This window comes from Arvicanthis niloticus, chromosome 18 (genome assembly GCF_011762505.2).
Source record: "Arvicanthis niloticus isolate mArvNil1 chromosome 18, mArvNil1.pat.X, whole genome shotgun sequence".
In the NCBI taxonomy this organism is placed as follows: domain Eukaryota; kingdom Metazoa; phylum Chordata; class Mammalia; order Rodentia; family Muridae; genus Arvicanthis; species Arvicanthis niloticus.
Genome location: NC_047675.1, coordinates 14,517,747 through 14,527,118, shown reverse-complemented (window position 1 = coordinate 14,527,118; position 9,372 = coordinate 14,517,747). Strand labels below are relative to the sequence as shown.

General features: G+C 41.6%; 1 pseudogene; it reads left to right on the top strand.

The window, feature by feature from the left end:
- The first annotated feature begins 8,266 nt into the window (after nucleotides 1-8,266).
- LOC117723459 (palmitoyl-protein thioesterase ABHD10, mitochondrial pseudogene) lies at nucleotides 8,267-9,132 on the top strand (annotated as a pseudogene).
- The last annotated feature ends 240 nt before the right edge of the window (nucleotides 9,133-9,372 follow it).

The following is a 9,372-nucleotide window of genomic DNA, read 5'->3' as shown; positions in this document are numbered from 1 at the left end:
AAGAGAACATAATTCCATGTGCAAGCTGCCTAGACCAGAATTCAGACAAGAATTCATGATGTCCCTCAGTCTAGTCACTCAGCTCCTGTCAACACAGGCCATGACTCCGCAAACTCTTCACAGGACCCAGAACTCAGATGTCTCATGCTAAGCTTGTGCTCAATTGAATCTTATAGACCAATGGTTCTCAGCCTTCTTAATGCTTCAACCCTTTGATACAGTTCCTTATGCTGTGGTAAACTCCAACCATGAAATTATTTTTGTTGCTATTTTCTAACTCCTACAGAGTTGTGATATAAATATTTGATATATAGGATATCTGATATGTGACCCCTGTGAAAGCGTGATCTGACGTGTCATAGACCCTTTCCCATATAAATTGGCTTTCATTTGGGAAATTAAAAGGCTCTCCATTTCTATACATGGGACAATTGATTATTTTGAAAGCAAATGTGTGAGTTTATATTTTTGTCTCGTTCAGTATGTCATTTTGGAACTTTCTTTTCCAACCATGAAAAATCTTTATAAACCCCGGGTCTGTCACCTCACCCTAGGTTTTAGAAGCTTTGTAGCATCCATGAGTTTATTAACAAAACCTTCACTGACTTAGGCAAGAGTATTAATCTGACAATATTGACCTATTTAAAAAAAATCATTATATCTGAGCAGTGGAAGATACCAAGACCAATGGAAATAAAATTAGTTGTTAAGCTGACGTGTTAATATGGTTTAGAGGCTCATACGTCTGAATGCTTAGTTCCCAGCTAATGACATTGCTTTGAGGGGTTGTAGAACCTTTGGGAAATTGGGCTTACCTGAAGGAAATGGAGACAGGAGTTAATAGTGTTATTTGTTATTTTTGTAATCTGTGATAAAATACCACGATTATTTGATATTTGGAGCTTTATAGTTCCAAAGGGTTAAAGTTCATGATTATCATGACATTAAGTCTGGCAGCAGGCAGTCAGGCATGGTACTGGAGCAGCAACTGAGAGTTTATGTCTGATCCACAGACATGAGGCAAAGAAAGCTAACCAGAGATGACATAGACTTTTAAAACCCCAAAACCAGCTCCCAGTGACACACCTCCTCCAACAAGGTCATACCTCCTAATCCTTCCCAAACAGTTCCACCAACTGGGGACCAAGTATTCAAACTATGAGCCTATGGGGGTCACTCAAACCATCCCAAGCCCAACTTTTTTTTTCCTATGCCTGTTCTTTGCTTCCTGACCTGTTGAAATACGAGTAGATGAAAAGCCCAAATTACCTTCTCAGAGCTGCCAAAGAGCTCTGCCTGCTGCCACAGAACTACTTGCCACCAAGGATTCCCTGCCATGATGATTACACATCCCCAGATTGTGAACCTGGGTAAACCCCTGCAACAAGAAAAGTTATTAATTCCACAGGTTATTAAGACCATATAGGCGAAGATAGACAAAAAGGGGCTGTATCAGTGTTCTATTGTTGTGAAGAGACACCATGACCTTGGCAACTCTTACAAAAGAAAGCATTTAACTGGGGCTGCCTTACAGTTTCAGAGGTTTAGCCAATTATTATCATGGCAGGAAGCATGGTGGCACACAGGCAGACATGGTGCTGGAGAAGTAGATCCACAGGGAGAAGAAAGAAAGAGACACTGGTCCTGGCTTGGGTTTTTCAAACCTCAAAGCCCACCCCAGTGATACACTTCTCCCAACAAGAACACACCTCCTAATCCTTTTCAAGTAGTGCCATGCCCTAAGGACTAAGCATTCAAATATATGAGCCTATGTGAGCCATTTTTATTCAAACCATCACAAGGGAGAAAGTCCAGTGCTTGGATATGGCCACCAACAAGGGTACTCAAGATGTCAAGATCACTGCTAGCTTTGTCTAGCAAGGTTAAGATTGTGTGCTAAGCCACTTGTAATCATTCAGTTTCCCAGGAGACAGAGTCCCAGCTGCCAATAACCATGCAACAGTGAGACAGGTTTGTTATGCATGCTAAGGAAGGGATTCAAGCTAAACAGTTCACTCTAGTGAATTTTGTGTGAACTCAATTCCTAGACATAAAGACAAACATTTAAGTTACATGCATTAGAGGTAAAAATGAGCTGCCATCCTGCTGAGCCTGCACATCTGTTGTTTCCCTGATGGTCTGAGCTTCTTCCTGTCTATAAACCGATTGTACATCTGTATCTTTGGTCAAGTAGCCCAGAAGGAGACTGGATCAGAAGATGGCTGACCTTTTTCATCTAAGGTAACATTTTTGATGATGTGACCGATGTCCTCATGGTGAGTAAAAGCGAGGGTATTAGCTACTCAAGGCTGTTATAGCGAATAACTCCAGACTTTGGATCCTGAGCTAGCAGACATTTGTTTTCTTATAGTTCAGAATAAAAGTCCACACTGAGCTCAAATCAAGATGCTAGACAGTGCATACACCCTCGGGAGTCTTCCCTGATTCTTCCAGCTGCTGGTCTTCCTTGGCCTGTGGCCACATGGCTCCAATTTCTGCCTCTGTAGTTATCTTTTCTTCCAGGTACCAGGCCTCTGTCTGTCCCTCTTGTAAAGATGCTCATGTTTGGAGTTAGGCTCCACCTAGAAAATGAAAGATAATCTCCCTATGGCAAAACCCTTAATTTCATTTGTAAAACTCTTTTCCTTTTAAAATCATATTTATAGATTCTGGGGGAGTTGGGCCCTACTATTTTCTGCTTGGTTGTTTTTTAGCCTTTCACACTCAGAATCAATTTTAAAATATTCATCAGGATAAAATTAGCATCAGGACCCTACATGTATTACAATCTACCTTCCTGGGATAATCACTCCCCAGTCAGTATCCTAAAAGAACTAGTGTTAGTCTATTCCCCAAATGCCAAAATGCTGACTAGGAAGTCACTACAAGAGCATGTCAACTGTTGTTCAGTAACAAGTGCTCATGAAGGAGAGATGAACCAGAGCCACATGTGGTAAAAGACAGTGTTTAAGTGGCCCATGAGATGCTGTCATATTTATTCTAAGTTCATATTTCTTATGAGAGCTATGGGTTTGGGGTTCTATTGAAATAGAGACAAGCAGGCATGTGTGATGCATGCAGACGGAAGTCTTCTGGAGGTGGACTCAAAAGTGCGATTTGACTGGTACAGTATTTTGAAAAGTCTTTGGGAACCAACACAAGGGGAAAAAAGGAGAAAGCAGGCAAGGCAGAGGAAAGATCTGTATGGTGTCAATAACTGCAGTACTGGCCAAGCCCACAGGGACTCTGGGGCTGGCATGGGCCAAGGTGATCACTAGATGTGGTCCACCCAGGAAAGGGTGTGACAACAGACAATTCAGCTCTCTAAGGTGAGACAGTCACTGGTGAGGCCAACAGTCGGAATTAATTAATAGTGAACATCCCAGAGCTAGACAGAATGAATCTTTCCTTGAAGAGGAATACCGGCCATGCATCACATGTTTTCTATCACATTCTTGAATGTGGTGGTTTGAATAAGAATGACCCCTATGGGCACTTGTAGTTGAATGCTTAGTCATTAGGGAGTAGAACTCCTTGATTGGAGTAGAAGGATTAGGAGGTGTGACTTGTTGGAGGGAAAGTGTCACTGGGGATGGGCTTTGAGGTTTCAACAGCTCATATCAGGCCCAGTGTTTCCCTCTCTGCCTGCTGACTAGAGTGTAGCTCTCAGCTGCTTCTCAAGTGACATGTGTGCCTCCATGCTTCGCCATAATGGTAATGGACTAAACCTTTAAAACTGTAAGCAAGCCTCCAGTTACATGGTTTGTTTTGTTCTGTTTTGTGTTTTTCAATAAGCGCTGCCTTGATCACAGTGTATTTTCACAGCGAATAAGGCACTGAGTAGTCACACACCATAATGGAGAGACCTCAGGACAGAAGCATCTTCCAGAATAGAGTGAGCATGGCAGGTTTGGTTATTACTTAATTATCGTTAATTATTGAGTTTTGTTTATTTTCCTTTTTAAGATGTCTTCAAAAACTTGTCACCAACAATTCATTTTCCTCAACAAAACAATTGTTACAAGTAAAACAAACACTCGAGCTCTTACCAATTCTATTCAGTACTGTAGTAAAGGTTAAAGTCGGGGAAGGCAGGCAACGAAATGGAATAAAGATATCTAAATTATAAGGAAAGAAACATAACAACCTCTGCAAAACGTTGCATGTGGGAGACCTTAAGGAACCCATTAAACCTATTAGGACCAATGAAGAGGCCACCAAGGTCACAGAATGTGTGATCAATACACAAAAGCTGATTGTATTGCCGTGTCCTTACAATGAGCAATCTGAACAAGAAGTTAAAGCAAGAACTTCACTTATAATAGCACTAAAAGAAGAAATTCTTTGGAATAAAGTTAATAAAAGAAGTTTAAAATTCCTATTCCACCCACCACAAAACACTGAGGGTAAATAAAAATCTAAGTAAATAGAAAAAGACCCTAAATTCATGGCTCAGGAAACCATGTTGGTAAGAAAGGTATTCTCATTCCCCATGAGATGAAGACAGTGAAATCCTCTCACAATTCCAAAGGGCATTTTTAGAGAATTTCAAGAAACTGTCCTTTGAATTTGTAAGGAATTACAAGAGGCTCCAAAATAACCACATTGGTCTTTAAAAATAAAAAAATAGAAAGAAAGTTGGAGAACTCATTCTTTCTGACTTTAACTTTACTACAAAAACCTGGTAAACAACATAGACTTTTGACCCATATCATTTGAGTGTAAAAAAGATACACGTTTTATTATCTAATGAAATACACACGCGCACACACACACACACACACACACACACACACATACACACACATACATGGTAAGATATAGAATTGAGGCCAGGAATAAGCCTACACAGTGTAATATAGCTATTCAATGGCACAAGAATAGACTTCAACAGTGTAACTGGATAGTCATGTAAAAGAACAAGATAAATCCCCTATGTCACAGCACTTAGAAACAAACCCAAAGTGGCCCAAAAACTTAAATACAGAACCTCAAAGAGCAAAATACCTAGAAGTGAGTTGGTAGAAATCTTAGTGGCCTTGAATGAGCCAGTCATTTCTTGGATGTGATAGCAAGAACATCAATAGACAACTTGGCTCCATCAAAATAAAGCTTTTGTTCCTTTAAAGGAACATAGCTGAGACAATACCCCAACTCACATATATGATAAAGAACTTGTATTTACAATATCTACAGAACTGCTATAGGGCTGGAGTATAGTTCATGGCAGAACACAAGCTTAGTATATGCAAGACCCTGAGTTCAATACCAGCTCATGGGGAATGGGGCACTGCACACGAGCTAATCAAATGGTAGAATTGTATAGTATAGAAATGATATTCAAGTAAATCTGGGTTGTTGTTTTTTCCAAGACTTACTAAGCACTGGTAATCTATGAAACTAATTATTACACAGACAAGAGAGCTTCTGAAGTTGTTGGTCCCTTGGTGGGTCAGGACATCTACAAACAAATCAAAAGTCCTTCTTGACCCTTCCCTCTCCACCCTCTGCTATAGACAATCAAGCAAGTACTTCTCCATTTTGATCACCTCTTTCTACACAATTAAACCTTACTACTTATATCTGCTTCACTCTCAACTCCAAGAATGGCTTCCTAAGCACTCCTGCTAGGTGCCATTTCCACATTTTTCAAAGACTTCCTGCTGCTCCAAAGACAAGCCCTACCTCCTCTGGGACCTATGTGTTGATGCCATTTAATTCCCTTCCACCTGCTTCTCTCTACCTTCTCCCTCCTCTCTCTCTCCAGCCGGACTGCCCTTTCCAATTTCCACCTGTACAGGCCCTTCTCAGTGGTTGCCCCACGCTCCTCTGAACACTTGGTGCACTCTCCTCTCTACTGTTGACCCCTGCTTATTTTTTTTTAATCTCAACTGAAAAAGTACACCAGAAGAAAGTCACCTTTCTCTGAAAAAGTTGTCAAGTCACCCATGCCTAGTGTCTGTAAGTCCCCTCCCAATGCATTTGTCCCTAGATTGTTATCCAGGTAAATCTATTTAAAAGGTGCTGTGTCCATCGGGTTAATCTTTTTGTTTGCTTGCTTGCAGTTTTTGTTTGGTTGGTTTTGAAGCTGGGGCTTGCTATGTGGGCCAAGCAAACCTCTGTCAGCCCCTGCCTCCTAAGTTGATCTGGGATCTGGGATCACACAGGTGAACCACCCTGACCAGCTGTCTTTTTACTCACAAAATCTAATATTGTACATCACAGAGAACGTACTGGATAAATATTTTCCAATCGAGTAAATAAATGAAGTAAATGCATGCCAGATATGCAATGAAGGCACATGGGAGATTCCACAGGCAGACAATAAGAAACCTGCCTCTACAGATCTGCCAATGGGAAAGCACTTCCACTTGTTCCCGGGCTCCTTAGGAGACAGAGGATTCTGAAAACAATCTGGGAACCTGGAGAAGAGTGTAACCTTCCACATCATCTTATCAGGTGCTGTATATTTTCTAATACAAATGGGAGCTAAAGCCAAATGACCTGGAAGTAGAATGAGGATTCCCAGAGACTCAAGAGTGTTGAGAAAGGTGTGTCCTGCACTCACACATGGACACACATGGATCTATCACACCAAAACCCAACAACATGTGCAGTTGACGTGCCAATAAAGAAATTGATAAATCATCTTGTCCACATTTCCAGTTTCTTGAGCTGAACTGTAAAGTCAGTTGGGAACATCACACGGCTCTCATTTTGCTCCAGAACAAGATTTGTGTGATGAAGCTCAGAGTCCTGGGTAGAGCATATGACAGTAGGTAATCGAGACACTTGTCACCTCCACCCACAGCAAATGACACGGCATTTCCCAGATAAAGCCAGATTGCTGTTTTGTCTCAAGCTATGCTGTGCAATGTTCCCTGTGCCTGGGATGGCTCTCCCCTGTGCTAAAATTAGTAATAATGACTACTAATTATGAAACTTCAGATAAGTTACACTTAGAGTAAATCTGAGTCAGGTAGCACCCAGCACCAGGAGAAACCCACTCATTGTCAGTACTCACAGATAGGAAAAAGAAACGGCCCACAAGCACGATGGTGAGTAGGCATTGTGACTGGCTCGAACTCTGCCGTGTGAGAGTAAAAAGTCCTCTTGTCAAGTTCCTGTTTGTTTATACACTGTTAGATTGCAGTTCACTGTGTAAGGTCCAGCTGTATGGAAACAGCTTAGGCCAAACTCCAGTTGATTTCACCCCTACATAATCAGTTCCTTTCTCAGCTTCTCAGAAACTTCTCAATGTCTTCTAACGGTCTCTGCAAACCAGAGACCACAGCCAGCTGAGTGTCAGTCCACAGGATGCACAGGAAATTCAGTTCAATTCAACTCAGCAGCTGCTGTTGGTCCAAACTTCTAGAGTCTACACAAAACAGTTTACTTTAGTCTGAATACAATACAATTCGGGGAAAAAAAAAGTTTCCTGGTAACAATTGATTCAAGCCTATGTACACAATGAAGTTTAAGGCGTGATTACATTGAAACTCTTCTTCAAAACACATGTGACCTCTTCTATGAAAGTGGGCTCTGTAGCTTAAGGGTCTAGGGGAGGATCTGGTATGGTCTTGCAGAGGTCACTAAGCTATAAAGCAAAAAACAAATGGGCTGGAGAGATGGATCACAGCTAAAGGTGCTTGAATCAAAGCCTGATGACCTGATGTTAGTCCCCAGGACCCACACATTAGAAAGAAATAACTTTCACAATTTGTCTTCTGCACCATGGCAGCCACACACACATACACCATTTAAAAATTTAAAACAACTAGAGGCTGTAGCCAAATAAAAATTCCTTCAGAATAATGTTTTTTCCTGGCATATCGTCTTAGTTTTTTTTTTTTTTCTATTCCTGTATGTCTTAGTTAGAGTTTTACTGCTGTGAACAGACACCATGACCAAGGCAACTCTTATAAGAACAACATTTAATTGGGACTGGCTTACAGGTTCAGAGGTTCAGTTCATTATCATCAAGGTGGGAGCATGGCAGCACCCAGGTAGGTATGTGCAGGAGGAGCTGATAGTTCTACAACTTGTTCCAAAGGCAAACAGGAAAAGACTGTCATCCTCAGGAAGCTAGGAGGAGGGTCTCAAGGCCCCACCCCCACAGTGACACACTTCCTTCAACAAGACCACACCTACTCCAACAAGGCCACACCTCCAAATAGTGCCACTCCCTGGGCCAAGCATATTCAAACCACCACACTGTGATAAGACAACTTATAAGAGTTTCTTTTGCCCAGGGGCAGCTGGGAAGATGGTGGCTTGGGTGCCTGGTCTGGGGTGGAGTTGGAAAGCTGTGTCCTTAAGCTGACATCAAGGCCTAAACACAACAATAGCTAGAAAGCCCCCATAAGCATGCTGGCTCCCAGCTTGAAGACAAAAGATAACACTCCCTTTCCTTAACTGACTAGACCTTCCAAGCCTGGCTTATAAGAGACTAAAAGGCAAAAGCCCAGTAATTTCCTTCATCCCTGGCTATCTTTCTAATATGAATGATTTTAAAAAGCACTGGCATTTGAGTAGTTCTGAAACTCTCTAAGTCATAAGGTTTAACTACTCGGGAGTTGGAAGTGCAGATAGCAATGTAGCAGAATGAACAGTGGGGAAATGGAGAAAGAATGTACTTTCTGTACTTGATGACATACCTGGAGATCCACAAATACTGGTTGGATCTAGCCTTGGTGGATAGCTCATGCTCTATCCTGCAGTTGCACAGCCAGAAAAGCCTATACTGCTGCAGATGGCCTGGTGACTGTTTCGTTCACTTCCTCTTGAGGCACAAAGGAAAATAGGAATGAAAGATGGGTGGTGGTCCTTGCCATCTAGATACAGAAAGGAAGGATTTTACTGCATTCTATACAGTTTCATTAAAGAAGCAGAGTCTCACTGCTTGTTACACAGTCTCATTCCTGTGACCTGTCCTCTGTGGTTGTTCCATGGTGTGAAGGACAATACAGTTCCTTGGCATATGTCCCTGCAGGTTGCTGACTGAATAGTCAGCCCAGATGTAAATGTTGTTCTCCAGAAACACCATACAGGATGAAGGCCAAAGCAGATATTCCGATGCTTGTTTGCACTACTGATGGCTTGGATGACAAGCTTCCATCTATAGTTACTTAGAATACACTCTAATGCATCCAGAGGATTGCAAGTGTGGTGGCAAACCAAGAAACCAGATATTTTAGGGTTTCCCTTTTACTTTTATTTTGTAAATATCCAATAAGTGTTTATTTAATGATGTCTTCACACAAATATTCAAATTGTGAAGAAGAAGAAGAAGAAGAAGAAGAAGAAGAAGAAGAAGAAGAAGAAGAAGAAGAAGAAGAAGAAGAAGAGAAGGAGGAGGGGGAGGAGGAGGAG